At 41.3% G+C, this 13,739-nt stretch overlaps 1 long non-coding RNA gene across 1 annotated transcript in view; it reads right to left on the bottom strand.

Moving 5' to 3' along the window:
• Nucleotides 1–9,860, bottom strand: part of LOC138249119 (uncharacterized) — a 138,460-nt gene extending 128,600 nt beyond the window's left edge. Inside the window, exon 1 of the long non-coding RNA XR_011194728.1 lies at nucleotides 9,777–9,860. This is a non-coding gene — a long non-coding RNA (uncharacterized lncRNA). The remainder of the gene's footprint in view (nucleotides 1–9,776) is intronic.
• Nucleotides 9,861–13,739: the final 3,879 nt, after the last annotated feature.

The following is a 13,739-nucleotide window of genomic DNA, read 5'->3' as shown; positions in this document are numbered from 1 at the left end:
ATTTTTAGTCACTGGATTGAAGTATACCCTACACGCAGAAATGACAGTCTCACAGTTGCAAAACTACTCTTGAGAGAATTAATACCACGTTTCAGATTCCCGATCTCTTTAGAATCAGATAGGGGAAGTCACTTCAATAACGAAGTAATCAAATTATTGTGTGCAGCGTTGAACATCGAACATAAATTGCATAGTAGCTACCGCCCTGAAGCATCAGGACTAGTGGAGCAAATGAATGGCACATTGAAATCGAGGATGGCGAAAATATGCGCATCCACAAACTTGAAATGGCCTGACGCGTTGCCTTTGGTGTTAATGTCAATGAGAAACACACCTGATAGAAAAACTGGACTATCACCTCACGAAATCCTCATGGGCAGAGCCATGAGACTTCCAGCAGTTCCTGCAAATGCTCTTGTAAATATTACCGATGATATGGTATTGGACTACTGCAAAGGTCTGGCTGATGTGGTCCGCTCTTTTTCTCACCAGGTAGAGGCAACCACCTTGCCACCGATCCAAGGTCCAGGACACGCCCTGAAGGCAGGTGACTGGTTCGTGATAAAGAAACACATGAGGAAGTCGTGTCTGGAACCCCGTTGGAAAGGACCTTTTCAAGTGATTCTAACAACTACCACCGCTGTGAAGTGTGCGGGAATTCCCAACTGGATTCACGCCAGTCACACGCAAAGGCTGACGTGCCCCACAGAAGAGGAAGTTGAAGCGCTGAAATTACCAGCAGCTGACAGGAAAGTACCAAGCACTGAGACAGAACAAAGAGAGCCTGAAAGCGAACAAGCAGAAATCGAGACAGAAGAAATATTTTCTGAGGAAGACGCAGTCAATCCTTTTGAGGACAACAGAGAAGAAGCCTCAGGAAGCGACAAAGATCCTGAAGGTGACAAAGATCCTGTCACAGGTGAAGAAGCAGGAGAGCCTAATAAGAGGAGGGCTTTCCCAGAAGCAGACGATACAGGCAAAGAAAAGGAAAACCTGATTGACCTCCTAGGCGAAGGAGACAAGACAGAACAGAGTGAAATCGTTCAAATTCTTACAGAACCGGTTGCAGGTCCATCAGGTGAAAGCAGCGCGAAACGGAGACAAAGCATATCGCCAGTGAAATCAAAGACTAAAGAAATATTAAAAGAAAATGAAGGGCCAAAATTGAAGGAGAAAAGAAAAGAAGTGTCTATCGTAATTACATCACCGAGTGAAGAAAAGGACACAGCCAAAGAACAAGACATCAGCGAGAGAGAATCAAAAGGTGATGCAAAATTGAAAAGGAAAAGAATACCGAGCAGAAGATATTCGGGTCCAGAGTGGGCATACACAGCCACTAACGATTGGTCAGACGAATTTCTATCTCTCAGTCTTGAAAACGAAGAAGCAGAACGACACTTTGGTACTTGAGAAATGAAAATTTCATGAACATTACCGAATAAGACATTGACAACCTGATTAACTTTTGAACCGGATAAGACATTGATAACTTGATTGACTTTGAAACCGATCTTGAGACAAAGCTGCTAAACCGATAAGAGACTAAGCTGCTAAAGAAAACTGTGTCAACATTTAACTCGTTCAGCTATATATATATATATATGCAAATTTGATTTGATAGAGTGTCTTCAAACTTTCTGATTCTATATAGATCATGACAGGCTACACTACAAAAGGACACAAAATGAAATGTTGTAAATACATGTGTATAGGTCTAATAACTGCATGTGTACTAATAATTATAGCAATAGTTCTTGGAATGCATGGAGAGAATGAAAGAGACGCGAATGATGCTTCTACTTCTAAACCTACTACTGAATTAACTCCTTTGCAGAAACTCGAACAAGATGAGAAATATTTACACAACAAGAAAGAATTATATTCCAACGTCTTCTATCGCTTGCTGAATGAGTATGTTGAGACAATGGATGCGAAAGATTGTTATGTGTGCACACAAATACCTACCTCAGTAATAGAAGGAGTAACATATCATAGCATGCCTCTCACGTATGGAATTTCATGTAGTTTGTTACTAACCAGATTTTATGGCCTGGAGTCTATTCAATACTTATATTCCTATCATGATGTCATGTTTTCATATGTCCCCATAATAGAGAACTTAAGTAAAGTAGCAAGAGATTATTATATAAAAATAGTTAGGGGTTTCTTTGAACCATTATCACCTTTTTCCACAGCTCAAGCTCCTAGAGAGAACCTTACATGCTTGCTTTCACCTGTAGAGAAAATATTTTTAGATCACACTGAAGATAGAAGGAAAGTGGTGAAGGAGAAATTAGAAAGGGAATTACACAAAAGGACATCTGTAGATAACTATGCTTTTGCCGCGATAAAGACACAAGGGAAATTAGCTTTAGATGCAGTACATGTAGGAAAGCTTTGCATATATAGACCTAAATCATATTATGACACAATCTTTGTGGGAACGAGTGAATGTAAACACGTGTTTTTGTTTCAGGCTAAATGGACGTTCATGCTAAATGGCCTAGATCCAGCTACTCCAGGAGTATACTACATTTGTGGACTCAATGCCTATTATCGTCTTCCAAAAGGATGGTATGGGAGATGTTATTTGGGAATAGTATTTCCAAAGATTTTTCAACTAGACGACTTAAAGAAATTTCCAAAGCTGTCTGAATTACATCGTATTCAGAAGAGGGAGACAGCTTCTGGTGTGGTAGGAGATATATTTGGAGCGATGATTCCTTCAGTAGGAGTCATATTGAATTCAATTAAAATACAAAAGTTGTCTACTATTGTGGATAACATGCTGACAAAATTCTCAGGAGCCATGATCCTGATTGATGCTGAACTTGCTGCAGAAAGAGCTATGACTCTTCAAAATCGGCTTGCTTTAGACATTCTTTTAGCAAAGAATGGAGGTGTTTGCAAAATGCTTAGTGCACGTCACTGTTGTTCTTATATTCCAGACAACAGTGGGCAAATTAGAAAAATGCTTACAAATTTAACTAACGAGAGTGCAGATTTGAAAGAATTGAAAGAACCAGGAGTATGGGAAAAGGTTGGAAAAGGATTTGCTTCCGTGGGAAATTGGCTCAGCAACATTTGGAACGGACTATTATTGAAAATAGTAAAAGGATTAGTATTAATATTAATCTGCTTATTAGGTATTTGGGGAATATGGAAAGCTATTAAAATATTGAAATCAAGAAACAAAAGGAGAAGAGAAGAGAAGAGAAGAGAAAGAACAAAATAAAATAGTAGAAATATACAGGGAAAAATCAAAGGGAACAAAAAGGAAGAGGGAATTGACTGAAGTGCCAAATTACTAAAACAGAATTTTAATAACATTTGTGGTGGAAGATTTGATGTGATGACATAATTAGTCATCAGAAGAGGGATTGATGACGCAGAAAAAGAGAGGCTAACAAATATTCATATATCATGTAACAAAATCGTATAAAGTAGTGTGATTTTAGCAAAGAACAATAATGTACGTGGGAAATTGTGCCCACGAGGTAGTTCGCCATTATTATAAACAAGCTTAATTAATCATGAAGAATTGACAAATGTAGTAATCCGTCATAATTGCAAATGTATTCTATGATTTTCTTGTTGAAACTGTTTTATGCTTTGCTTAAATTTAGCAGAGGCTTTGGCCTAGTTGCCTGGTCTCAAATTTAACTGCGTGGTTTTCACTTGTACTAACAAAGACATATTATTTTACTTTAAGGTTGTATTTTTCCAGTAGAAATGACTAATACACTTATCTCAAGGTTTCGTGCTAGGCTAGCTTCATCCCCTTTGAAGCAAGGTCAGTTTCTGCAGGTGCAGACAGTAAAAGCTCTGTTATAGAATTAATTGGCAAACTTTGTTGCAACTTGTGTTCCAAGGCTCCAAGGACACCTTATGCATAAATGAGTACTAGGAGAAAGACACTATTCATTGGTCAAAAGGAAGCCACCCTATGAACCCTCCAATGGAAGACCCTGAAGAATTTGGAATGTTTCTTACTTAAACCCACCGGACAAAGAGAAGTCAGCCATTTTCTACGATGCCATTTTGAAGCCTGATTCAAGACGTCATTTTGGAACGAACCCTTTGATGCCTTTTCTCTGTCGCAGAGAAAGAGACTTTAAAGAATTCTCACCCTAGTGACTTTAACTTTAATTTTGCCCCGTCCTGCCCATGCAGTAACGTTTGCCCCATTCTCCTTGCTGCCGCAAGGAAAACTTGCTTTAACTTTGCCCCTTTGAAATCTGCCCCATACTGATCGAACCGGTACCTGAAGGGCAAAGACTTTTCTTGAATGCAGATTGTATTTGGTAAATATGAAAGGATAATTGTATTATGCATTGTGTTTTCCTTCCTAGGTACCAACTGCTTATTTTGATAGGGCCCAAGGTAGAAGTTTTCTAAATTTGTGTTGACTAAATTCATTTTGCATGAAGCCCCACATGCCAATGCTAATTAGAGGTTAGTTGAGGTATTCACTTGATGCACCATGCTAAATTGAAATCTTGTTATGCAGACCGATGTATGCAATTAGTCAAATTCAGTTGCTTATATTAGTGATTTGCATTGCTATAACCGAGTGCATTATAATCCAGATTTTGCGAATATTGCGTTTCTTCCGTTGCTATGGACAGCTAGTAATGTTCGTATATGTATACCATTTGATTTTGAGACTCACTTATATTGTGCTAGCTTTGTTAATATAGGGAAATAAATTCATTAACTTTCAATAAACTGGTGTGGTTATTCATGACTGAAAGGTCTTGGTGCGTCAAAATACTGATTGTTATTGATTCCTAATGTGTCATTTTGATCTATTAATTAAGTATTGGGTATTGATTATAATGGTTATTGATTATTGATTTGAGAGATCCGACTATTTTTGGATGAGGAGAACCCAAATCGGTTAAAAGCTTCACCGACCTCTGGCGTGTCCAAGTACAAGTAATTTGTAAAGACTGGACGCGCTATCAACGTCCTGGTGTCTGTCATGGCAAAGGGTTGCACCATTCATGGGTGTTACTGTTAGTGCAGTTGGACATGAAAATAACGCTGCACATAAATTACCATGCCGAATTACACTAGAAATGCACCACCAGACCTGTAGGTATGTAGATTTAAGGGGGAATAGAGAGGCAAAAAAAAATTAACCAGCCCCACTGTGGAGGAATGCAGCCATAGGGGTATGTTTGAGTCATGGCAGCCCTTCCAGCTCCGGAAGCAGCGCTCCTCACATGCAGCACCGCGGGCAAATGCCAGCATGGCCGAATGGCCAGTTCAGCCCTGAAGTGAATTATATTGGGGGAACAGAGGAGAAAACACACAAAAAGCTGTAATTCCCCATTCCCACCCATGCACTATGCCCAAAACATGCATTCATTGTAACTTCTACAGAAGAATCACTAAGTTTCACAAGTCTTTTCACCCATCAATGTTGGGGCATGACGACCCCAACACGATTGCTGTTTGTGTAAATGTTGCTTTATTCAGAAGCAAGTAGAGGTTGCATTTCACAGTTCTTCAGCTTAGCCGCTCACTCTATATATCCCTGACATCGCACTAAAAACAACTGATGATAACCCCTCACTCGTCACCTTTAAATATTTCACTCCCCCTATGGCTCCCATTTAAACGTAAACGCTTCTAACAGGTCTCGATATTTACATACAATTTTCTATTTCTAGTGCCTGTATCACCTTCAGGTCCCACTCAGTCTGTCAGCACCAAGTCCAGGATGCTCCGGTTTACATTCCTTGTTAAATTCCTTTCCTATGCTCCACTAACCTTAACCTTCCCTGTCCCGCCCCCATCCCCACCACCTTTACTTTGATCCCTCTCTTTTCTGGCATCAGCAAACTCTTCCCCTGAGGTGTTCTTGCTATTACCCAACATTTCAAGGATATTTTCCCCACTCCAAAATCACTTTCATCGACTACATCCCGTATCCAAGCAAGGCCAAGTAAACTTCATCGTATGTGGACCAAATAGACAATTTATAACCAATGACCCACTACTATGCTGTGTGCCTTGCAAAACCTGCACTTCCCCATCCACCTTACTGCAAGCCTGATTGCTAGCCACCAGTTTGTGCACTTCTTTCCAGTCTCTTCTCAGTAAGAACAGATCTGTCCTACCCCACCTGTCTCATATCTACTTCCCTTTTTAACGTTTTAGCGATTTCAATAGCATTATCCTTGATGACTACAAAAAGTCATTTTCATCCAAGTGTTTTAACATCATATGAGGCCTCGACCTCTTCTCCTCCAACTCCCACAGGGCAGGCAACAATGGGCCTCAACACAAGTTCTCCAATTTTTGCCAGGATGCCAATATCACTTCAGCATCTAGACCAAGCTGCTTGAAGCATGCTTCCCGGCCTACCTCATAATAGAATTTATGCAAATCTATATCAAATTTTCACAGGCCACTTCTGTTCCAGAGAAGACATACCTTTTAGTAGCCCATAGTCTTTTGCTTTCCCTCCAGCTAAATGTACCCCCCTCGGCCCTTCACCTGCTCAAGTTCCACATCATCTCCTATCTCTATCAATAACCTGCACATTTTGCTCAAATCCTGTACAAATGTCCAAAGCAGCCCTGGAGCCATAGCCCCTTTTTTAAGAATCTCCAAAGAATGCTCAGACCCTTCCTGTCAGATAGCTTACTCCCATCCTTACATCTGAATATCCTGCCTCATCTCTGCTCTATAACTTACAAGTGTCTCTCTTAGGTTAACTCTGGGCACAGCTCTCTCCTACCTCAACTACCCAGGATTACTGCTGTTCATGACTGTAAGGCATAAACTTCCTCCATCTACTAACAGGTTCTTCACATACAAGCCTGTTTGCATCCTAGGTCCCACGAGCGCCAATTATCTAAATGAACTAAATAGAAATGGTCTCTCAAAGTAACAATTTTCTCAGGTGGAAACGCACACATCTCTCAATTGGCTCATGATCCCATTCACAACGTGTCCTGTGGTTGTTAGCCTGTTGTTCTGTTTCCTGCCTTTCTGCCTGGCCTATCCTTCCAACATCCTTCTCCAAAGGACTCCTTCACTTTAGCTCCTATTCCCAAAAGCATTCCCTAGATAATGTTATGCCTGCCAAGTTACAAGAAATCAGTTACACGTTTTTCGCAATTCATGTCCTGACACATTTTACCAAGTCATTCCTTCTTGACATCATACCTGCTATATCAATATGATTCTTCCATACTCTCCCTCTGCTGAACTTGTGGTTGCCCCTAAGTGCACTGTGTAAATGGGGCTAGTGAACCTTCCACCAATTGTAGTGCCCTCACTGTTCTAGGTTCCACATCTTCTCCATACTGTTCGGCAGGCAGAGCCATTCATGGAGTCTCGACCACTGATTGAAAGAACATGTGTCAGCTACCTGATCAGACCAGCTAGGTGGCCTGCTCAAAACATCATATTCCAGTGCAGGACTCTCAAAAATAACCCTCAAAACTAACTCTTGTGGCACACACAGAATCCATAGGTCACTGGTGAACTGCTTCTTTATCACTTTGACCCCAACTCATCATCTATTAAAAAAACAGTCACTTTGCTGTTTTCCATTTCCCTTGCCCATAAAACCAGCAACACTGGGAAGAATTTCAAGAAAGTTATGCTATGTCTGCGACCCTTCTAACAACTTCTCAAGCAATTTTAATGCCTTCCAATAAAAGGCAGAAAATCCCACCTTAGATACATCTGAAAAATCTCTACGTTCCAAGTAATAGGGTGAGTTTGTAGCCACCGTGTCACTCCACTATGACTGTCAAAGAAGTTATTCCAAGTTAGCATGTAATGTCTCATATTCTAAAATCATATGACCTAGTGATTATGGCTTTGTGGAACCCTCTCATTTTTTCTGGTGCCAGTGGCACTCCAAAGGTACTGGTTACCAGTGTCAATATTCTCATCAGACATCCATTTTCCCCAAAGCGTCTTCTCCAGCAGAGTATTGATGAAGTAATCCAGCACTTGCTCAGGCCATGCTATGGACTTCACTACAAATTCTAGGAAAGTGCTGAATAGCTTGAGCACTAAACATACCACTGGGCAGTCAATTGGCTTTGCTTGGTCCATAATCAAAACACACTGAGAGAGAAAATGTGGGAGTAGGGGGCAAACAGGGAACACAACCGTACTCAGCTCCCAAAATACATGAACACAACTGGGAGTACGGGGTTCTTGTAACGGGGGCGAATCACTAGTATATCAATTATAACACTAGGCCCCTCGTAATCCTCAACTAGAGGCGAGACATGGGTGGACTGTGGTGGAAAGTCTGGGAGGGGAATTTCCTTTACGGACTAGGTGGTCTCACACACTCTATGGTGTCATGCTTCATCATATGACCATCTAGCCCCACCCAGGTAGGACAGTGCCACCTGGGCGGACTCAACCTCACTGTTAAAAGAACAGGAGGGAGTGCGTAAATAGTTTCTGGTTCTGGAAAAGGGATCCAGCTAGACTAAGAAATAAAAACACCTACACAGATACCCATGTGAGTTATTTAATGGAAGGTTCTGTTTGGTGTGATTAAAAAGAAGACTGGTACACCAATGTGAGAGCAATGACTCACTGGGTCGCCTATCTAAAAGAAAGACGCCAACATGTTTCTGCCCTCAAAAAATGAGCCTAGGAAGGTCTCGGGGCATTCATCAGGGCGAAGGATCCCTGTTATTCATGCCCAAATGAGCGCTGAATCATAAAATAACAGTGGTGTAGGAAATAGTAATACCCGAGTGGGCGGAGGGGCCTACCTTGCCAAGGAAATACCTGGGGAGGACCTGAAGGAAATAAAACAAATCAGACCGATACTGAGAGTGACAAGGTGACACAGCAATACACAGCAATCCACAACACACGTGCGCGAATTCATGCAGGACACAGCAGTTCTGGGTACATAGGGCATAAATCACATAAAAATACGTCATTGCGCGGAGGACAATAAGGAAGGGGAGAGTTTCTTACCCTATCACAAGAGGCTACTGGCCTCCGGTGTCCAGGAGAGGGAGTGTCCCCTTATAGTCAGACTCTAAGGTTCAGGGAGAAGAAGACAACAAGGGAAGAAGCCACATGAGAGAGAAAAGACAGGGGCGAGGAGGGGTGGAGACCCCTAAAGGTACGAGGGCAGGGCCCCTGGGGGAAATCAACCAATTCCCGAGAGTATCCAAACTCAGGAACAATAGCCCTTACTCATCATACAGTGACATGGTTCATCATCAGGCTTTGCTCCTCGTCAGGCCGGCACTGCAATGCTTGACTGGCCCCTCGAGGGGGCTCTTTACTGGAGATCTTTTACAGTTTTTTGCCGGTGGTGAATTAAGTAGTGTGGGATTGGTGAGGTAAACTGTTAAAATTGACTAGAGGGTCCATATAATAGAATATTTATTGAGAATGTGGGCCTCTGTTGAGGTTAAAAACAAAGAAAGTAAGGGGAAAGTAAGAATAAGGTATATTTTTCCCTACTCAAATGTAATGTCTTATGTCAAAGAACCTATCATCTAGGGATATTGTATGTAGAGGGCAGGGTTGGGAATTCCTACACTGCCTGAAATAGGGAAAATAGACATTATTCTATCCTTATCCTTCCACCAATTACATTAATATCACTACCCCACTGTTCTTACTATCAAACTTGCAAAACTTCACAAAAGATGCTTACCATCTACAATCCATTCTGCCTACTATCAACACACACCATCACACAGTTTCTCTCTCATACATGCTCATCAAAGCATGCACTGTTCTTTCCAATCCAGCCAGCTTACCTTGTTATCAACCACAGAGTGGACGCCTCATCCATCAAGGTAGGATGGCTTACACTGACGTTCTTGCCCTGTGTGTGAAAAACTGAGACAAGATGGCTAAATGTTCTTTCGGGATACTTTATTTGAAGCGCGTGCAGAATTGACCATTAACAAAGATCTGTTTTCGAAGCTGTTGCATCATATTATTGCAGTTGAAATATTGAAATACAGAACTATCATAACGATAATATTGTCTCCCAAAATATATTTTATGTGTGCAGCACTGAAACAGGTCTGAATCAGTAAAAATATGCAGAATTGGTTCCAGTAATTCTAGGTTGAAAATTTTATTGCAGATTCTTGGTTACTGAGGTTGGACAGAAATTGGGGTGGAGATACGACCTTGAATTAGTACCTTTGGCCTTGGTACCACCATAACAAATTACTGGCTGACTCATAATGAGATTCTATGTTTCCTAAATGTAGTTTGCCATCGCTGCGCTGCTTTCACAAAACTACCCTAAACCTTGTAGGGAGCATGTCTACTTGTGTTATTGCAAGAGCCCATACGCTCCTTTTCCATTAGAGTTCAAAATTATGCAGCTCGTCTGTTGTTTCAGCTGAAAGAATGCAATTACATCACATCGGCTCTGATATCCATTCTTTGGTTTCCAGTAAAAGAAAGAGTAACCTTAAAAACACTTGCCCTCATGCCCTGATCCATCCATGGTTACACATTGAACTGTTTTACAAAACTGTTTGTCCTTTACCAATAGAACAGACGCCTCCTGTCCACTAAGCGTGCCTACTGACGACTGAACCAGTTATATTCTAGGCAGGCCATCGAGCTTTTCATGTCTAGGGTGCCTCCTTGTGGAATTCACTGCCATTGAGACTGGAAATTGACTTCCTCAATTTCAGAAAATCCTTAAAGACCCACCTCTTCACCTTGGCTCTTGAACAATCATATCTTCTTCTCAACAGTCCTTTTGGATTCTTGAGACCTGCCCTTTCAGAGTAGCTTTACCGTTGTCATCTAGACAAGCGGGACTCTAGCTCTTTTTCGAGGTCTTTTCATGGTAGAGACTTATTTTGTAGCAACAATTTTGCGGTTCTCCCTCCATTCCGGATGAACGATCAATTGATTCTCTAGCACCTGGTTATTGCGAATTTACTATATTGCAACTCACCACTCCCTCTGCACTGTCACTGCAAGATGATTAGATGAGGTTTAAAAAAGGCGCAAATAAAACAAAAAGAAATATACAATGAGGGTTTTAAAAAAATATTTTTCTTCCTCAAGATGACAAGAACGAAGACCTTCTTAGACCTCGGCCCCCTTCCTTCCTCAATAGTCAGATGTGAAGACAGACTTCAGCAGTAAAAGCGGGCGCAGTTCTATTTTCAGTTTTTTTAACCTTGCTAGTGGAAAAGGGAACGCCAAAGTAAGGTGTGTTCAGCTTATAAACAAAGAACAGCCCAAAGAGTAACCTAACCACTGAATATGACCTTCAAATAGAGAATGCGTCATCTTTGCTTCATGTTTAAGCTTTCCACCCCTCCTTTCTTCGGCAGAAGGTACATCAAATTCTTTTCTGGCGTGTTGCACGAAGGGTGCGGCCCAGGTATGCATCAACTAAAGCGTCTTCCATTTTAATATAAGCAGCATTTTTTTTAATTATTATGAAGCCCAGAGCTCATTTCAAGAGAACAGCACCAACGCCTTACGATCCTGAGGGTTACGTGGCAGCGCGTCAAAATATAAGGCATTGCCTAATATTATAACAACAGGACAAACAAGTTTAATAAAACACGTATTCAAACAAAAATGTTTGTTGTCTCTTGATGAACAGCTGAAGTGCTCCACTGGGCCTGTAATACTGACTTCAGCTGCTGAAACTTGGCTATAAACCTTGCACTGCCTCGTGCAGGAAAGCAGCAATTGCTCTTTTGTACATTTTTGTTGCGTTTTATTTTGTTCTAAAGGACACACAGAAGCCACTTTGCACTTCTCCCTTTGTGTATCATGCGAAAACGGAAAAAACACATTTTTATGCAAGTAAAATGTGTACCAACCATCCTTAGATTATACACCATTTTACCTGAGAAATACAGTTTAAAACCAATAAAGATGTTTAGCTTAACTACGCTGCCTTTCTAATAAGAAACTACGACATCTGTTTTTGCATTCAACCAAGTTCCAGCTTTCACAAATTTAAAAGTAGACGAAAATGTATTTGTTTCTTTCCTTTTCACTTAGATAGAGCAAAAATAAAAACAACTTCAATTTGCTTCGATTTTTAACCTTGTGTAAACAAGTTAAAGGGTACAGCCCACAGTCTTGCATGGATAATAAAGACAGTTAAAATATTGCCCATAGATGTTCTTTCGAAACTTGAGACTTCCTCCAAGTCAAAGACGGGCTTTCCTCTTTTCAGATTTCTCTGCTTGCTCTATCAGCCATTTTTTTCTGACTGCCACACCTTTGCAGCTGTTGGGAGGGCAGGTAAGTGCACGTGAAAACCCTATTCGTTTCCAGCACAAGGGTCTTGGAAACCTTGCCTTGTATTTTGAATTTGGCGGAGTAAGGCAAGCTTCCCCCACCACTGCCTGGTTTCTGTCCTCTGGATCTAATCCATCAGTCTCAAGTGAGGACTGAGGCTTGGGTGCAGACAATCAGATAGTGGTATCCCTGCCACCAATCTCGTACACATAAACAGTAGGAGGTGAGTACTACAGGAAATGCACAAGCAGTAATGGGGAAAAGTGCCTCTGCTGGATTCCCCCTGAAAGTCAAAGTTTCAAAATTCAGAATTCTCTCCAATTCTCACAGGAAGAGCAATTGACCCTTCCTCATTAGGAAATGTGGGCAGCCTACCGCATGATTTTTATTTAATATAGCCTTATAACCTGAGGCAGAAGGCTTATAAGGCTATTAGAACATTCCACCCATTGAGGGTAGAATATTCTCAATTTAAAAGGGACTAACAGAAAGTTAAACATTGGAATGTTGGAGCAGAAGTCTTCTATGAGACATTATAAGCTCACAGCTATACCATTGTCTTCAATGGATCTCTCAACATTCCAATGTTCTAGGGAGATATACCGGGAATTAAAGGCCATTCCAGCATTAAAAGGATTGAGCCGAAAGCTGCAGGCCTTTAATGGCTGGCATAGCCCAGCTACAGAGGGCTATAAAGCTATTAGAACATTCCATCCCATGAGGGCAGAATTTTCTACTTAGTAAAACAAAGGCCTCACAGAGCACAAGGGGGATTTCAGCCTGAAGGGGTTGAGATCCCTCTCAGGCTCTGATACCTTTGTTCACAGCTGTTGCGAGCAGGACCATGGCTGTTAGCTGTTGAACATTCACAGCAATAGCTGTGTAGAGGTACTGAAGTCAGCTCCTGGTTCTCTTCGGCTTGGCTGAACTGCTTTTTGTAGTTCAGCCAAGCCAGGGAGACCCAGTGTAGGAGGCTGGCCTGGTTTGTAGTGGGTACTTAGGGTACTTGCACCTTATACCAGGTCCAGTTATCCCTTATTAGTGCAATGTAGTCAGTATCTAGAAGCCAGGCTGTCTAGAGGTAGCTATAGGCAGAGCAGCCAAGGCTGAACTAGGAGACATGCAAAGCTCTTGCAATACCACTGTAGTCACACAGTACTTACACACATGAAAGACAATACTCACTGTTACAAAAATAAAGGTACTTTATTTTAGTCACACAAGGCCAAAAATACTTTGGAGACTATACTCCCTTAGAAGGTAAGTAAATTACACAATATATACACTAGTAACCAAAAACAGGCAAGTACACAGTAGGAAAACAGTGCAAATAGTGAAAATCTCAATAGGTTGCAATGGGCCTTGGAGGAACACAAACCATATACTAAAATAGTGGGATGCGAAAGTTGGTTTCCCACCTAGGCAATTGTAGTGTGTAGCACTGGGAGTGTCGAAAACACCAAAGGTAAGTAAAATACCCC

This window comes from Pleurodeles waltl, chromosome 8, assembly GCF_031143425.1.
Source record: "Pleurodeles waltl isolate 20211129_DDA chromosome 8, aPleWal1.hap1.20221129, whole genome shotgun sequence".
Classification (NCBI taxonomy): domain Eukaryota; kingdom Metazoa; phylum Chordata; class Amphibia; order Caudata; family Salamandridae; genus Pleurodeles; species Pleurodeles waltl.
This window is presented reverse-complemented; position numbering and strand designations above follow the sequence as displayed.